The sequence below is a fragment of the Dendrobates tinctorius genome, unplaced genomic scaffold (assembly GCF_039654945.1).
Source record: "Dendrobates tinctorius isolate UK_male_01 unplaced genomic scaffold, ASM3965494v1 ptg000245l, whole genome shotgun sequence".
Lineage (NCBI taxonomy): Eukaryota > Metazoa > Chordata > Amphibia > Anura > Dendrobatidae > Dendrobates > Dendrobates tinctorius.
This window is the reverse complement of record NW_027361912.1, coordinates 8,948,137-8,964,313: the sequence shown is the minus strand read 5'-3', so window position 1 is coordinate 8,964,313 and position 16,177 is coordinate 8,948,137. Positions and strand designations below refer to the sequence as shown.

The 16,177-nt window shown below is 43.1% G+C and overlaps 11 non-coding genes and 1 pseudogene across 11 annotated transcripts; all 12 read left to right on the top strand.

Annotated features, from left to right (window-relative positions):
* Positions 1 to 60: 60 nt before the first annotated feature.
* On the top strand, positions 61 to 201 carry LOC141062227 (U4 spliceosomal RNA). The gene has a single exon (XR_012224015.1). It is a non-coding gene; the product is annotated as a U4 spliceosomal RNA (small nuclear RNA).
* A 281-nt stretch (positions 202 to 482) lies between these two features.
* LOC141062640 (U4 spliceosomal RNA) lies at positions 483 to 624 on the top strand. The gene has a single exon (XR_012224387.1). It is a non-coding gene; the product is annotated as a U4 spliceosomal RNA (small nuclear RNA).
* A 283-nt stretch (positions 625 to 907) lies between these two features.
* Positions 908 to 1,048, top strand: LOC141061774 (U4 spliceosomal RNA). The gene has a single exon (XR_012223604.1). It is a non-coding gene; the product is annotated as a U4 spliceosomal RNA (small nuclear RNA).
* Positions 1,049 to 1,329: 281 nt separating this feature from the next.
* LOC141062754 (U4 spliceosomal RNA) lies at positions 1,330 to 1,478 on the top strand (annotated as a pseudogene).
* An 8,467-nt stretch (positions 1,479 to 9,945) lies between these two features.
* Positions 9,946 to 10,086, top strand: LOC141062348 (U4 spliceosomal RNA). Its single transcript, XR_012224124.1, has one exon. It is a non-coding gene; the product is annotated as a U4 spliceosomal RNA (small nuclear RNA).
* Positions 10,087 to 10,371: 285 nt separating this feature from the next.
* Positions 10,372 to 10,512, top strand: LOC141061196 (U4 spliceosomal RNA). The gene has a single exon (XR_012223080.1). It is a non-coding gene; the product is annotated as a U4 spliceosomal RNA (small nuclear RNA).
* Positions 10,513 to 10,793: 281 nt separating this feature from the next.
* On the top strand, positions 10,794 to 10,934 carry LOC141061890 (U4 spliceosomal RNA). Its single transcript, XR_012223709.1, has one exon. It is a non-coding gene; the product is annotated as a U4 spliceosomal RNA (small nuclear RNA).
* Positions 10,935 to 11,217: 283 nt separating this feature from the next.
* LOC141061110 (U4 spliceosomal RNA) lies at positions 11,218 to 11,358 on the top strand. The gene has a single exon (XR_012223003.1). It is a non-coding gene; the product is annotated as a U4 spliceosomal RNA (small nuclear RNA).
* A 283-nt stretch (positions 11,359 to 11,641) lies between these two features.
* LOC141061211 (U4 spliceosomal RNA) lies at positions 11,642 to 11,782 on the top strand. The gene has a single exon (XR_012223094.1). It is a non-coding gene; the product is annotated as a U4 spliceosomal RNA (small nuclear RNA).
* Positions 11,783 to 12,067: 285 nt separating this feature from the next.
* LOC141061361 (U4 spliceosomal RNA) lies at positions 12,068 to 12,207 on the top strand. Its single transcript, XR_012223229.1, has one exon. It is a non-coding gene; the product is annotated as a U4 spliceosomal RNA (small nuclear RNA).
* Positions 12,208 to 12,490: 283 nt separating this feature from the next.
* LOC141061889 (U4 spliceosomal RNA) lies at positions 12,491 to 12,631 on the top strand. The gene has a single exon (XR_012223708.1). It is a non-coding gene; the product is annotated as a U4 spliceosomal RNA (small nuclear RNA).
* A 3,153-nt stretch (positions 12,632 to 15,784) lies between these two features.
* LOC141061147 (U4 spliceosomal RNA) lies at positions 15,785 to 15,925 on the top strand. Its single transcript, XR_012223036.1, has one exon. It is a non-coding gene; the product is annotated as a U4 spliceosomal RNA (small nuclear RNA).
* The last annotated feature ends 252 nt before the right edge of the window (positions 15,926 to 16,177 follow it).

The following is a 16,177-nucleotide window of genomic DNA, read 5'->3' as shown; positions in this document are numbered from 1 at the left end:
ACCATAGCTTAAAATGTTCTGCCTTGGAAGCGGGAAGCCCTTGGTCACTTCTGTTCTTTCATCTTTGCGCTGTGGCAATATCGTTGCCCATGAGGTTTAAACAAGGCGTGATTATTGCTAATTGAAAACTTTTCCCAATACCCCGCCATAATGACTTGGAATACAGTCAGCTTTGGCAATTTTTGTTGGTCTCTCAGGAGACTTAATCCATGGTATGCAAATGACAGTCTTAGCTCCTGCCAGCGTGGAAGATAAGCCTTGCTTCTCACAGCAGTGGATTGATGTTTGTTTCCTGGAGCAGAAGGAGAGAGTGAGGCAATCTGCCTGTAATTGCCAAAAATTGTTTTTCCTGAGCCCTTAGCATGAGGAAGCCCAGGATGCCTGGAAGCAGCGTGGGAGGGCTAGTGGTGATTTGGAGCTCAACATGGCTTAAACAAGTTCTGCCTTGGAAGTGGGAAGCCCTTGATCACCACAGTTGGTTCATCTTTGCGCAGTGGCATTATCGTAGCCCAATGAGGTTTAACTGAGGCGTGATTATTGGTAATTGAAAACTTTTCCCAATACCCCGCCATGATTACTTGAAATACAGTCAACTTTTGCAATTTTTTTTGGTCTCTCAGGAGACTTAATCCATTGTATGCAAATGACTGTCTTAGCTCCTTCCAGTGTGGAAGAGAAGCCTTGCTTCCCAAAGCAATGGGTTGGTGTTTGCTGCCTGGAGCAGAAGAAGAGAGTGAGGCGATCTACCTGTAATTGCCAAAAATTACATCTTAACTGAGCCCTTAGAATGCCGAAGCCCAGGATGCCTGGAAGCAGTGTGGGAGGGCTAGTGAGGATTTGGAACTCACCATAGCTTAAACAAGCTCTGCTTTGGAAGCGGGAAGGCCTTGGTCACAACAGTTCTTTCAACTTTGCGCAGTGGCAATATCGTAGCCCATGAGGTTTAACCGAGGCGTGATTATTGCTAATTGAAAACGTTTCCCAATACCCCGCCATAATGACTTGGAATACAGTCAGCTTTGGCAATTTTTGTTGGTTTCTCTGGAGACTTAATCCATGGTATGCAAATGACAGTCTTAGCTCCTGCCAGCATGGAAGAAAAGCCTTGCTTCTCACAGCAGTGGATTGATGTTTGTTTCCTGGAGCAGAAGGAGAGAGTGAGGCAATCTGCCTATAATTGCCAAAAATTGTTTTTCCTGAGCCCTTAGCATGAGGAAGCCCAGGATGCCTGGAAGCAGCGTGGGAGGGCTAGTGGTGATTTGGAACTCAACATGGCTTAAACAAGTTCTGCCTTGGAAGTGGGAAGCCCTTGATCACCACAGTTGGTTCATCTTTGCGCAGTGGCATTATCGTAGCCCAATGAGGTTTAACTGAGGCGTGATTATTGGTAATTGAAAACTTTTCCCTGTAAACTGCCATGATAATAATAATAATAATAATAATAATAATAATTTTTTATTTATATAGCGCCAACATATTCCGCAGCACTTTACAATTAAGCGGGGACATGTACAGACAATAAATTCAATACAAGTTAAGACAATTCAAACAATGACATTAGGAGTGAGGTCCCTGCTCGCAAGCTTACAATCTACAAGGAAATGGGGGGACACAGTAGGTGAGAAATGCTTGTTAATTCAGGTCTGGCAATTATAATAGGGATTTTCATATAAAGCTGCATGATCCGGTCATCAGCCCATGTGTTTAAGTGCAATAGACATGTATCAAGTGCAGTTATCATGTGCATGAAGGGTGTGGAGACAGATGAATAGTAGGGTGCAGATTCAGAATAATATTTGGAAGGAGGGAACAGGGCAAAGTTAGCTTGCTGAGTAGTTGATGTGATAGGCTTGTTTGAAGAGATGGGTTTTCAAAGCGCGCTTGAATAGGTCAGGGCTAGGTATCAGTCTGATCGTCTGGGGAAGTGCATTCCAGAGAGCTGGAGCAGCACGAGAGAAGTCTTGGAGACGGAGGTGCGAGGTTCGGATTACGGGGGATGTTAGTCTTAGGTCATTTGTAGAACGGAGGGGACGTGTAGGGCGATAGACAGAGATGAGAGAGGAGATATAAGGCGGTGCAGAACAGTGGAGAGCCACGTATTTAATATTCACTCCAGCATTGGGTCATGTATTGGAGAACATTCTTAGCTGAATTTGAAGTCTGGACATTTGTCCAATACAGTATGGGACATCTATACCATCATATCAAGACTATACATCGTGGAGTCATATCGGGTGAACCATTGGATCTTAAGTTGTTTATCTGTGTGGACACGACTATTTATCATGCATTACTCACTGTGCGATATCTACAATCCATGGAACAATTCGTCTTATGTGCTATTCAATGTGTTATGAACGAATGAGTTTGGATATATATATCATATGATAATCTGTATATGGTCTGTGGTATTACCGGTGTTAATGTCTATAGTACCTAAGGTATACTCATGCTGTAATGCGTGAGATGTCTGTGTCCAAATTTGTATATCAGGACTTTCCACGATGTTATTGGATAATATGTTCTAGACTTCATATTAATATGTAATGGTGTTTCTCATGTTCTATGCTATTAATTGTGCCCATGGTATGTGATTATTCTATTTTTCTATTTTTTCATTCATTTTTTTATGTTTTGTTCTATTCTTTTGTATTGAATCCATGTACGGCCAAATGGGGAGGATGATTGACCTGTACGCATGCGCGTTGTGGCCTGGGGCCGCGACGCGGCTTCTGGCGTCTCCTCCGGTATGTTGCCATGGCGACCTTGACGCCGGGTACGTGCTGGTGACGCCGGCGCCGCGTCGCGTCCCTGGTTTCCATAACGACGGATGCGTCATTTCCGGTTGACGCCTCCTCATTTCCGGTCACGGCCCTTTTTTAGCGTCCTGGCTCTGCTGTTTGTTACGCCCCCTGACGAAGGACGAGCTTCCGAAACGCGCGTCGGGGTACACGCATGGTCTCCCCTGAGACTCCTCTCTCACCATCATTCATTTTGGTAATAATTACCTTTTTTTGCTGCCTTTATTTTTGAACATGGTAGCAATCGTCACCACACAATGGTTATAGAGGGTGAGGGTGTGACAGATTTTCTCTCAAACGTTTTTTGTATTTCCCTGCTAAGGCTTTTTTACAATTTATGTAATGATCATAATGAGGATGTTACATCACCATTTGGTGTTATATGCTGATGGTATCCTTTAGCCGTCATTATAGCGGCCTTTTTGACAATATGTTCTTGTTACATTATTGCCCTATTTAGCGTTTATGTATATACACATATATGTTTTGCTTATATTCATCTATTTACTTTATATAGATATGTGTATATATTATATTATTAGGACTGGTTGACCTATGAATCAGTTAGAGGGAATAGAGTGCCCCTATGGTATATACGATTTGGTGAGGAGAGCTTTATGTCCTTATTGGACTGTATTATCTGTATGCTCTAGGGAGGCCTGCGGTATTTTCCATGGTGCGTGGATTTAATCTGTGCGCTTAGCACTGTTTTGTTCAGGATCTGTTTGTATGTCCCAATAAAGATATATATTTTTCTATATCGGATCTGTGGTCGTTTCTGAGTGGTTTCCACTCCCCCCCTTTTTCATAGTTGCTAGTAGCGACTGATCTATATTTAGGTCCAACACTTCAGTGGAGGCATCTAGGTGTAATTTATTATGCCAGGAATATGTCCTCCTGTCTGAGTGTGTTTATGAGTATTTTATTTTATGCATATTTTTCTGTGTTTTGCACAGGTGTTACTCGTACAAGGATGGACTACAAGGCCAGAGAAATTACCTGGCTGGGACAGGTAGACCAGGTCTTTGGCAGTGATGGTGCTTGCAGTCAGCCGGTTGGTGATCATGGATTCGAAAGTCTTTGTGATTCAGTACAGACTCTACTTTTACGACGTACCAGGATTTGGTGGAGCCGTGCATTTTTACAGAAGTATATTGCACGTAAAATGATTCCTAGAGGCCTTAGGATAAGAGTAACACCTACATTTGTGGTTGAGGATCAGTCTTTTATAAATGAGTGGGAGGAGGCATGCAACATTTGCTCTGGGAGTCTGATGCAGTTATTAATTGGGCTGAATACGAGGCTGATTAATGAGTTGGACAAAAAAATTGATTCTACCTTGTCCGAGTTACGTGGAAATGGGTCAGAAGATCGTATCAAGGTATTTGAGAATGAATTGGAAAAGACGATTGATAATGCAGTCAAAAAAATCAGTGATTCACAGACTTCCAAAATTAATCGAGATACAAAGGATTATCAGTCCAATGGCGTATACCATTGGAGAAAAGCACCCATGAATGGGCGCCAGATGGTACGGGCTGTCTCTAATCAGTCCATATCTTCATTGAGTAGTCAATCAGACACATCAGCTTCCTCAATGACAACTCGATCAGGAAGTAACAATAAACGGGTTAGGAATCATGATTATCATCCCTATAAGCGCTACAGGACTCGGTTCCGTGAGAAGGACTATGATGCGAACAAGGTAATTAATCTAAGCCAACATACACTATCGGACCTTGATTGTTCATTATTGTATAAGGGTTTATCATTTTCCCCATCCTCTGGTCCGGATATTTTTTCCATAGTGAAAAATTTACATGTCTTTGCACGTTCCTTGTTATTTAAACGTTTTTTCTTTAATAATGATACACATAAACTTTTTCCTACAGAAGATGAACAGACTGCGCTAAGAATTTTGGAGGAGTTGTCTGAGGAGCATACCACAATTGAAGGAGGTAAGATACCTCCTTCGATTAGGCCACGTTCTAGACGGTTTCCCCCACTGTCCAATTGCGGTCCAATAGACCTATTTGTTAAAGTGGTGTCTAAAGAACTATCGGCGATGCCACGTTTTATCCGCAATGATAATTTGAATAGGGAAGAGCGTGCTAGGCTTAAACATCTACGTGGTCTCTCTGATGTGGTGATCAAACCGGCGGACAAGGAGGGTAACATAGTGATATGGCCGAATTCTATGTATGAAAAGGAGGCATTTCGCCAGTTATTGAATAACACTTGTTATAAAAAACTCACGTTTAACCCCTTGTCCGCCTTTGATACCCAACTCAGAGGGATCATATCTAGAGCCATTGAGGCAGAAATTATCACGAGGGAGTTGGGATCGGCCTTAGTGGTTAATGAGCCTACAGTAGCGACGTTTTATTTGCTCCCTAAAATCCATAAGGATATACAATGTCCACCAGGTAGGCCGATAGTTTCAGGCCGGGGCAACTATCTTGAACATGTAGGCCGGTGGATTGACTCAGTATTACAACCATTTGTGGAGGTTTTGCCATCTTTTCTTAAAGATACTAACCAGTTATTGAGGAAGGTTGATGGGCTTTCTCTGGATAGAGATGCGATACTGGTGACGGCTGACGTAGAGTCACTGTATACTAGTATCCGACATGCCGATGGTTTAAGAGCAGTGGAATTTTTTCTAGGTACTTCTAGTTTGCCGACGGGTCTTAAACGATTCATTTTAGAGATTCTGGAATTTGCGTTAACGCACAATTTTTTCACTTTTAAGGGGTCCTTTTTCCTGCAGACCCAGGGGACAGCCATGGGAGCGGCCTATGCGCCCTCTTATGCGAATCTGTTCCTGGGCCTGTGGGAGAGGGACCTCTTCCAGTCGGATCTGCACGCATCTGTGGACCGCGTCCTGTCTTGGACGCGGTACATAGATGACGTGTTTTTGATCTGGCAGGGTTCTGAATGTTTATTGGAGCAATTTTTTCAGCAGTTGAATGATAACGCATTGAACATCAGGCTTACCTTTGTTCACGATGTGAACAAGATTGAATTTTTGGATGTTACTTTGAGGAGGGATGGCAGAGATATGATCCAGACAAATATTTTTAGAAAGCCAACCTCCACGAATTCTCTGTTGCATGCCTCCTCCTCTCATCCTAACTATATGATTAGTGCAGTGCCGATAGGACAATTCCTTCGTCTAAGGCATATTTGTTCGACTGATTCTGACTATGAACAACAGGCTGATGATCTAATACAGCGTTTTAGAGAAAGGGGCTATAGCCATAGATCTATTAAAAAGGCGTATAATCGTGCAAAACATAGTACACGTAATGCCTTATTGTATAAGAACGAGGACATTACATCTAAATTGGATCAATTAAGATTTATAACTACTTTTCATTCTCAATTGGATAGAGTAAGTAAGATCTTGGAGAAGTCTTGGCCTATTCTGTTAACTGATCCCATAATAGCCAAGATATTATCAAACAAACCAAGAATAGCGTATAGAAGGGCGAAAAACCTACGAGGGCATTTAATCAAAAGTCATTATGAGACTAATCCACCATTGACATTTTTGCGTGGTGGTGCCCAACGGTATGGGTGTTTCTCGTGTGGTCAATGTGTGGCTTGTGTTAACATTGATCGAAGCGAGACCTTCACAGATTCATCTGGCTCTAAAGTGTACAAAATCAAAAAGAGGATTACCTGCCTATCAAAATATGTGATATATTATGCCACCTGCCCGTGCTCCCTGATCTATGTAGGATTGACCACACGCCAGTTAAAGGTCAGGGTCAGGGAGCACGTCTTAGGTATACAGGCTGCGGCAGGTGAAAATGATATATCAGTGCTTAAGACTATACCTAGGCACTTTAAATTATACCACCAGTGTGATGGTAGGACCCTCAGAGTTAGAGGGATTGATTTATTGGATCCCGGTATCAGGGGAGGTAGAGTTTCACAACGCTTGGCTCAAATTGAGGCAAGATGGATATGGACCCTAAATACGGTCCAGCCTAATGGGCTTAATGAATCCTTGAATTTTACATCGTTTCTATGATCACCTCCTGGCTGTACTGTTAAGTGCATTGAATTGCTTCCACGTGTACGTGGTTGTTTTTAATTTGTGTTTTTATTGATGTTTTACTTATCATTTTTTCAAATACATCTTTACTTTAGGCCACGTATTTAATATTCACTCCAGCATTGGGTCATGTATTGGAGAACATTCTTAGCTGAATTTGAAGTCTGGACATTTGTCCAATACAGTATGGGACATCTATACCATCATATCAAGACTATACATCGTGGAGTCATATCGGGTGAACCATTGGATCTTAAGTTGTTTATCTGTGTGGACACGACTATTTATCATGCATTACTCACTGTGCGATATCTACAATCCATGGAACAATTCGTCTTATGTGCTATTCAATGTGTTATGAACGAATGAGTTTGGATATATATATCATATGATAATCTGTATATGGTCTGTGGTATTACCGGTGTTAATGTCTATAGTACCTAAGGTATACTCATGCTGTAATGCGTGAGATGTCTGTGTCCAAATTTGTATATCAGGACTTTCCACGATGTTATTGGATAATATGTTCTAGACTTCATATTAATATGTAATGGTGTTTCTCATGTTCTATGCTATTAATTGTGCCCATGGTATGTGATTATTCTATTTTTCTATTTTTTCATTCATTTTTTTATGTTTTGTTCTATTCTTTTGTATTGAATCCATGTACGGCCAAATGGGGAGGATGATTGACCTGTACGCATGCGCGTTGTGGCCTGGGGCCGCGACGCGGCTTCTGGCGTCTCCTCCGGTATGTTGCCATGGCGACCTTGACGCCGGGTACGTGCTGGTGACGCCGGCGCCGCGTCGCGTCCCTGGTTTCCATAACGACGGATGCGTCATTTCCGGTTGACGCCTCCTCATTTCCGGTCACGGCCCTTTTTTAGCGTCCTGGCTCTGCTGTTTGTTACGCCCCCTGACGAAGGACGAGCTTCCGAAACGCGCGTCGGGGTACACGCATGGTCTCCCCTGAGACTCCTCTCTCACCATCATTCATTTTGGTAATAATTACCTTTTTTTTTGCTGCCTTTATTTTTGAACATGGTAGCAATCGTCACCACACAATGGTTATAGAGGGTGAGGGTGTGAGAGATTTTCTCTCAAACGTTTTTTGTATTTCCCTGCTAAGGCTTTTTTACAATTTATGTAATGATCATAATGAGGATGTTACATCACCATTTGGTGTTATATGCTGATGGTATCCTTTAGCCGTCATTATAGCGGCCTTTTTGACAATATGTTCTTGTTACATTATTGCCCTATTTAGCGTTTATGTATATACACATATATGTTTTGCTTATATTCATCTATTTACTTTATATAGATATGTGTATATATTATATTATTAGGACTGGTTGACCTATGAATCAGTTAGAGGGAATAGAGTGCCCCTATGGTATATACGATTTGGTGAGGAGAGCTTTATGTCCTTATTGGACTGTATTATCTGTATGCTCTAGGGAGGCCTGCGGTATTTTCCATGGTGCGTGGATTTAATCTGTGCGCTTAGCACTGTTTTGTTCAGGATCTGTTTGTATGTCCCAATAAAGATATATATTTTTCTATATCGGATCTGTGGTAGTTTCTGAGTGGTTTCCACTCCCCCCCTTTTTCATAGTTGCTAGTAGCGACTGATCTATATTTAGGTCCAACACTTCAGTGGAGGCATCTAGGTGTAATTTATTATGCCAGGAATATGTCCTCCTGTCTGAGTGTGTTTATGAGTATTTTATTTTATTTTAGGTCATTTGTAGAACGGAGGGGACGTGTAGGGCGATAGACAGAGATGAGAGAGGAGATATAAGGCGGTGCAGAACAGTGGAGAGCTTTGTGGGTGAGAGAGATGAGTTTATACTGGACCCTGTAGCGAATAGGTAGCCAGTGTAATGACTGGCACGAGATGGAGGCATCGGTGAAGCGGCTGGACAGAAATATGACCCTGGCTGCCGCATTCAAGATGGATTGGAGAGGAGAAAGTTTGGTAAGAGGGAGACCGATCAGAAGAGAGTTGCAGTAGTCCAGACGAGAATGAATAAGAGCGACAGTAAGAGTATTAGCAGTTTCAAAGGTGAGAAAAGGTCGGATTCTGGAGATGTTTTTAAGATGCAGGTGACAAGAGCGACTGAGTGATCGGATGAACGGAGTAAAGGAAAGTTCAGTGTCGAATATGACCCCAAGACAGCGGGCATGCTGCTTGGGAGTTATGGTTGAACCCTCCAGGGTTATTTCGATGTTAGGTAGAGTGAGGTTAGTAGAGGGGAGAAACACAAGAAGTTCAGTTTTAGAGAGATTTAGTTTCAGATAGAGGGAGGACATGATGCTAGAGACAGCAGACAGACAATCCTTGGTATTTTGAATTAGGGTAGGGGTGATGTCAGGGGAAGAAGTGTATAATTGGGTGTCATCAGCATAGAGATGATACTGGAACCCAAATCTGCTGATTGTTTGTCCAATAGGGGCAGTGTATAAAGAGAAGAGGAGGGGGCCTAGGACTGAGCCCTGCGGGACCCCGATAGTAAGGGGACGAGAAGAGGAAGAGGAGCCGGAAAAAAATACAGTGAAGGAGCAGTCAGAGAGGTAGGAGGAGAACCAGGAGAGGGCTGTGTCCTTGAGGCCTATAGAGCGGAGCATAGTGAGGAGGAGCTGGTGATCCACAGTGTCAAATGCGGCAGAGAGATCCAGGAGAATCAGCAGGGAGCAATGACCTTTCGATTTAGCTGTTATTAAATCATAATCATAATCATGATGACTTGAAATACAGTCAGCTTTGGCAATTTTTGTTGGTCTCTCAGGAGACTTAATCTATGGTATGCAAATAACAGAGTCTTAGCTCCTCCCAGCGTGGAAGAATAGCCTTGCTTCTCACAGCAATGGATTGATGTTTGTTGCCTGGAGCAGAAGGAGAGAGTGAGGCAATCTGCCTGTAATTGCCAAAAATTTCATCTTAACTGAGCCCTTAGAATGTGGAAGCTCAGAATGCCTGGAAGCAGTGTGGGAGGGCTAGTGAGAATTTGTAACTCACCATAGCTTAAACAAGCTCTGCTTTGGACGCAGGAAGGCATTGGTCACAACAGTTCTTTCAACTTTGCGCAGTGGCAATATCGTAGCCTATGAGGTTTAACCGAGGCGTGATTATTGCTAATTGAAAACTTTTCCCAATACCTCGCCATGATGACTTGAAATACAGTCAGCTTTGGCAATTTTTGTTGGTCTCTCAGGAGACTTAATCCATTATATGCAAATAACAGAGTCTTAGCTCCTCCCAGCGTGGAAGAAAAGCCTTGATTCTCACAGCAATGGATTGATGTTTGTTGCCTGGAGCAGAAGGAGAGAGTGAGGCAATCTGCCTGTAATTGCCAAAAATTTCATCTTAGCTGAGCCGTTAGAATGTGGAAGCTCAGAATGCCTGGAAGCAGTGTGGGAGGGCTAGTGAGAATTTGTAACTCACCATAGCTTAAACAAGCTCTGCTTTGGAAGCAGGAAGGCATTGGTCACAACAGTTCTTTCAACTTTGCGCAGTGGCAATATCGTAGCATATGAGGTTTAACCGAGGCGTGATTATTGCTAATTGAAAACTTTTCCCAATACCCCGCCATGATGACTTGAAATACAGTCAGCTTTGGCAATTTTTGTTGGTCTCTCAGGAGACTTAATCTATGGTATGTAAATGACAGTCTTAGGTTCTCCCAGTGTGGAAGAAAAGCCTTGCTTCTCACAGCAATGGATTGATGTTTGTTTCTTGGAGCAGAAGGCGAGAGTGAGGCAATCTGCCTGTAATTGCCAAAAATTACATCTTAACTGAACCCTTAGAATGTGTAAGCCAAGGATGCCTGGAAGCAGCGTGGAGGGCTAGTGGTGATTTGTATCTCACCATGGCTTAAAATGTTCTGCCCTGGAAGCGGGAAGCCCTTGGTCACTTCTGTTCTTTCATCTTTGCGCTGTGGCAATATTGTTGCCCATGAGGTTTATCCAAGGCGTGATTATTGCTAATTGAAAACTTTTCCCAATACCCCGCCATAATGACTTGGAATACAGTCAGCTTTGGCAATTTTTGTTGGTCTCTCAGGAGACTTAATTCATGGAATGCAAATGTCAGTCTTAGCTTCTCCCAGTGTGGAAGAAAAGCCTTGCTTCTCACAGCAATGGATTGATGTTTGTTTCTTGGAGCAGAAGGCGAGAGTGAGGCAATCTGCCTGTAATTGCCAAAAATTACATCTTTCCTGAGCCCTCAGAATGTGGAAGCTCAGGATGCCTGGAAGCAGTGTGGGAGGGCTAGTGAGAATTTGTAACTCACCGTAGCTTAAACAAGCTCTGCTTTGGAAGCAGGAAGGCATTGGTCACAACAGTTCTTTCAACTTTGCGCAGTGGCAAGATCATAGTCCATGAGGTTTAACCGAGGCGTGATTATTGCTAATTGAAAACTTTTCCCAATACCCCGCCATGATGACTTGAAATACAGTCAGCTTTGGCAATTTTTGTTGGTCTCTCAGGAGACTTAATCTATGGTATGCAAATGACAGTCTTAGGTCTTCCCAGTGTGGAAGAAAAGCCTTGCTTCTCACAGCAATGGATTGATGTTTGTTTCTTGGAGCAGTAGGCGAGAGTGAGGCAATCTGCCTGTAATTGCCAAAAATTACATCTTTCCTGAGCCCTCAGAATGTGGAAGCCCAGGATGCCTGGAAGCAGTGTGGGAGGGCTAGTGAGAATTTGTAACTCACCGTAGCTTAAACAAGCTCTGCTTTGAAAGCAGGAAGGCATTGGTCACAACAGTTCTTTCAACTTTGCGAAGTGGCAATATCGTAGCCCATGAGGTTTAACTGAGGCGTGATTATTGCTAATTGAAAACTTTTCCCAATACCCCGCCATGATGACTTGAAATACAGTCAGCTTTGGCAATTTTTGTTGGTCTCTCAGGAGACTTAATCTATGGTATGCAAATAACAGAGTCTTAGCTCCTCCCAGCGTGGAAGAATAGCCTTGCTTCTCACAGCAATGGATTGATGTTTGTTGCCTGGAGCAGAAGGAGAGAGTGAGGCAATCTGCCTGTAATTGCCAAAAATTTCATCTTAACTGAGCCGTTAGAATGTGGAAGCTCAGAATGCCTGGAAGCAGTGTGGGAGGGCTAGTGAGAATTTGTAACTCACCATAGCTTAAACAAGCTCTGCTTTGGACGCAGGAAGGCATTGGTCACAACAGTTCTTTCAACTTTGCGCAGTGGCAATATCGTAGCCTATGAGGTTTAACCGAGGCGTGATTATTGCTAATTGAAAACTTTTCCCAATACCCCGCCATGATGACTTGAAATACAGTCAGCTTTGGCAATTTTTTTGGTCTCTCAGGAGACTTAATCCATTGTTTGCAAATAACAGAGTCTTAGCTCCTCCCAGTGTGGAAGAAAAGCCTTGCTTCTCACAGCAATGGATTGATGTTTGTTTCTTGGAGCAGAAGGAGAGAGTGAGGCAATCTGCCTGTAATGGCCAAAAATTTCATCTTAACTGAGCCCTTAGAATGTGTAAGCCAAGGATGCCTGGAAGCAGCGTGGAGGGCTAGTGGTGATTTGTAACTCACCATGGCTTAAAATGTTCTGCCCTGGAAGCGGGAAGCCCTTGGTCACTTCTGTTCTTTCATCTTTGCGCTGTGGCAATATTGTTGCCCATGAGGTTTATCCAAGGCGTGATTATTGCTAATTGAAAACTTTTCCCAATACCCCGCCATAATGACTTGGAATACAGTCAGCTTTGGCAATTTTTGTTGGTCTCTCAGGAGACTTAATTCATGGAATGCAAATGACAGTCTTAGCTTCTCCCAGTGTGGAAGAAAAGCCTTGCTTCTCACAGCAATGGATTGATGTTTGTTTCTTGGAGCAGAAGGCGAGAGTGAAGCAATCTGCCTGTAATTGCCAAAAATTACATCTTTCCTGAGCCCTCAGAATGTGGAAGCCCAGGATGCCTGGAAGCAGTGTGGGAGGGCTAGTGAGAATTTGTAACTCACCGTAGCTTAAACAAGCTCTGCTTTGGAAGCAGGAAGGCATTGGTCACAACTAGTGTTGAGCATTCCGATACCGCAAGTATCGGGTATCGGCCGATACTTGCTGTATCGGAATTCCGATACCGACTTCCGATATTTTTTCAATATCGGAATTCGGCATCGGAATCGGAAGTTCAGTTGATTGACGGCCTGACGTCATCATGATGCGCGGTGTGGGCGCATCATGATGCGCCGTCATTTCGGGCCTTCCGGGGGTCTCTGCCGGCCTGCCGGGGGGCTGTGTGGACTGCCCGGGGTCTGTACCGGACTGCCGGGGGGCTGTGCCGGCCTGCCGGTGGTCTGTGCACCCTGTGGGGGTCTGTACCGGCGTGCCGGGGGGCTGTGCTGATGTCCGGGGGTCTGTGCAAGCATCGTCCGATGGGACTACAAGTCCCATCGGGCGATGCCTGCTACCATGACAGTGATTGACACATTAGCCAATGATGGGACAGTAGTAGTCCCATCATCCGGCTAATGTGTTAAATGTTAAAAAAAAAAAAAAAAAAAAAAAAAAAACTACATACATACTACATGCATGCTACATACATACTACATGCTACATACATACTACATATATACTACATACATACTACATACATGCTACATACATACTGCATGCTACATACATACTACATACATACTACATACATACTACATGCATGCTATATACATACTACATGCATGCTACATACATACTACATGCATGCTACATACATACCACATACATACTACATGCTACATACATACTACATATATACTACATACATACTACATACATGCTACATACATACTGCATGCTACATACATACTACATACATACTACATGCATGCTACATACATACTACATATATACTACATACATACTACATACATACCACATACATACTACATGCTACATACATACCACATATATACTACATACATACAATACATTCATACAATACATACATAGACATACAGTACATATAACATAGAGTAACATACTTACCAATACTTGTCACATTGTTCCCCGAAGCCATTGTCTATTCCGGGATAAATATTAACATAACAAACCACAAAAATACTCACCCACGATCCGAAGCAGTCCACGAGTGTGTCCCACGACGATCTTGGGTAGAGAACTGCAGCATCAGATGATGCTGCCGTTCTCTACGGGCTGCAGGAATCCAATGACGGAAGGTAGGTATCCTTCCGCACTGTATTCCTCCGCCACTTAAAAAAAAAAAGTCCCTAGTCTCACTTTATGCCATTGCTGTGTGGGAATTTCCCACACAGCAATGGCATAAAGTGAGACTAGGGACTTTTTTTTTTTAAGTGGCGGAGGAATACAGTGCGGAAGGATACCTACCTTCCGTCATTGGATTCCTGCAGCCCGTAGAGAACGGCAGCATCATCTGATGCTGCAGTTCTCTACCCAAGATCGTCGTGGGACACACTCGTGGACTGCTTCGGATCGTGGGTGAGTATTTTTGTGGTTTGTTATGTTAATATTTATCCCGGAAAAGACAATGGCTTCGGGGAACAATGTGACAAGTATTGGTAAGTATGTTACTCTATGTTATATGTACTGTATATCTATGTATGTATTGTATGAATGTATTGTATGTATGTAGTATATATGTGGTATGCATGTAGTATGTATGTAGTATGTATGTAGCATGCATGTAGTATGTATGTAGCATGCATGTAGTATGTATGTAGTATGTATGTAGTATGTATGTAGTATGTATGTAGTATATATGTAGTATGTAGTATGAATGTAGTATATATGTAGTATGTATGTAGCATGTAGTATGTAGCATGCATGTAGTATATATGTAGTATGTATGTAGCATGTAGTATGTATGTAGCATGCATGTAGTATATATGTAGTATGTATGTAGCATGTAGTATGTATGTAGCATGCATGTAGTATATATGTAGTATGTAGCATGTAGTATGTATGTAGCATGCATGTAGTATGTAGCATGTAGTATGTATGTAGCATGCATGTAGTATATATGTAGTATGTATGTAGTATGTATGTAGCATGCATGTAGTATATATGTAGTATGTAGCATGTAGTATGTATGTAGCATGCATGTAGTATATATGTAGTATGTAGCATGTAGTATGTATGTAGCATGCATGTAGTATGTATGTAGTATGTATGTAGCATGCATGTAGTATATATGTAGTATGTAGCATGTAGTATGTATGTAGCATGCATGTAGTATGTAGCATGTAGTATGTATGTAGCATGCATGTAGTATATATGTAGTATGTATGTAGTATGTAGTATGAATGTAGCATGTATGTAGTATGCATGTTGTATGTATGTAGCATGTAATTTTTTTTTTTTTTTTTTACATTTAACACATTAGCCGGATGATGGGACTACTACTGTCCCATCATTGGCTAATGTGTCAATCACTGTCATGGTAGCAGGCATCGCCCGATGGGACTTGTAGTCCCATCGGACGATGCCTGCACAGACCCCCGGAGCCTGCACAGACCACCGGCAGGCCGGCACAGCCCCCCGGAGCCTGCACAGCCCCCCGGCAGGCCGGCACAGCCCCCCGGCAGGCCTGCACAGCCCCCCGGCAGGCCGGCACAGCCCCCCGGAGCCTGCACAGACCACCGGCAGGCCGGCACAGACCACCGGAGCCTGCACAGACCCCCTGGCAGGCCGGCACAGCCCCCCGAAAGGCCCGTACAGACCCCAGAGAGGCTGTACAAGGGCAGGAAAGGGTTTTTCTTATTCCGATACCGGAAGTCCCATAGACTTGAATGGGACTTCCGGTATCGGAATCGGCGATACCGATACTTTTTTTAAAGATCGGCCGATACCATCCGATACGATACTTTGAAGTATCGGACGGTATCGCTCAACTCTAGTCACAACATTTCTTTCAACTTTGCGAAGTGGCAATATCTTAGCCCATGAGGTTTAACCGAGGCGTGATTATTGCTAATTGAAAACTTTTCCCAATACCCCGCCATGATGACTTGAATTACAGTCAGCTTTGGCAATTTTTGTTGGTCTCTCAGGAGACTTAATCTATGGTATGCAAATGACAGTCTTAGGTCCTCCCAGTGTGGAAGAAAAGCCTTGCTTCTCACAGCAATGGATTGATGTTTGTTTCTTGGAGCAGAAGGAGAGAGTGAGGCAATCTGCCTGTAATGGCCAAAAATTTCATCTTAACTGAGCCCTTAGAATGTGGAAGCTCAGGATGCCTGGAAGCAGTGTGGAAGGGCTATTGAGAATTTGTAACTCACCGTAGCTTAAACAAGCTCTGATTTGGAA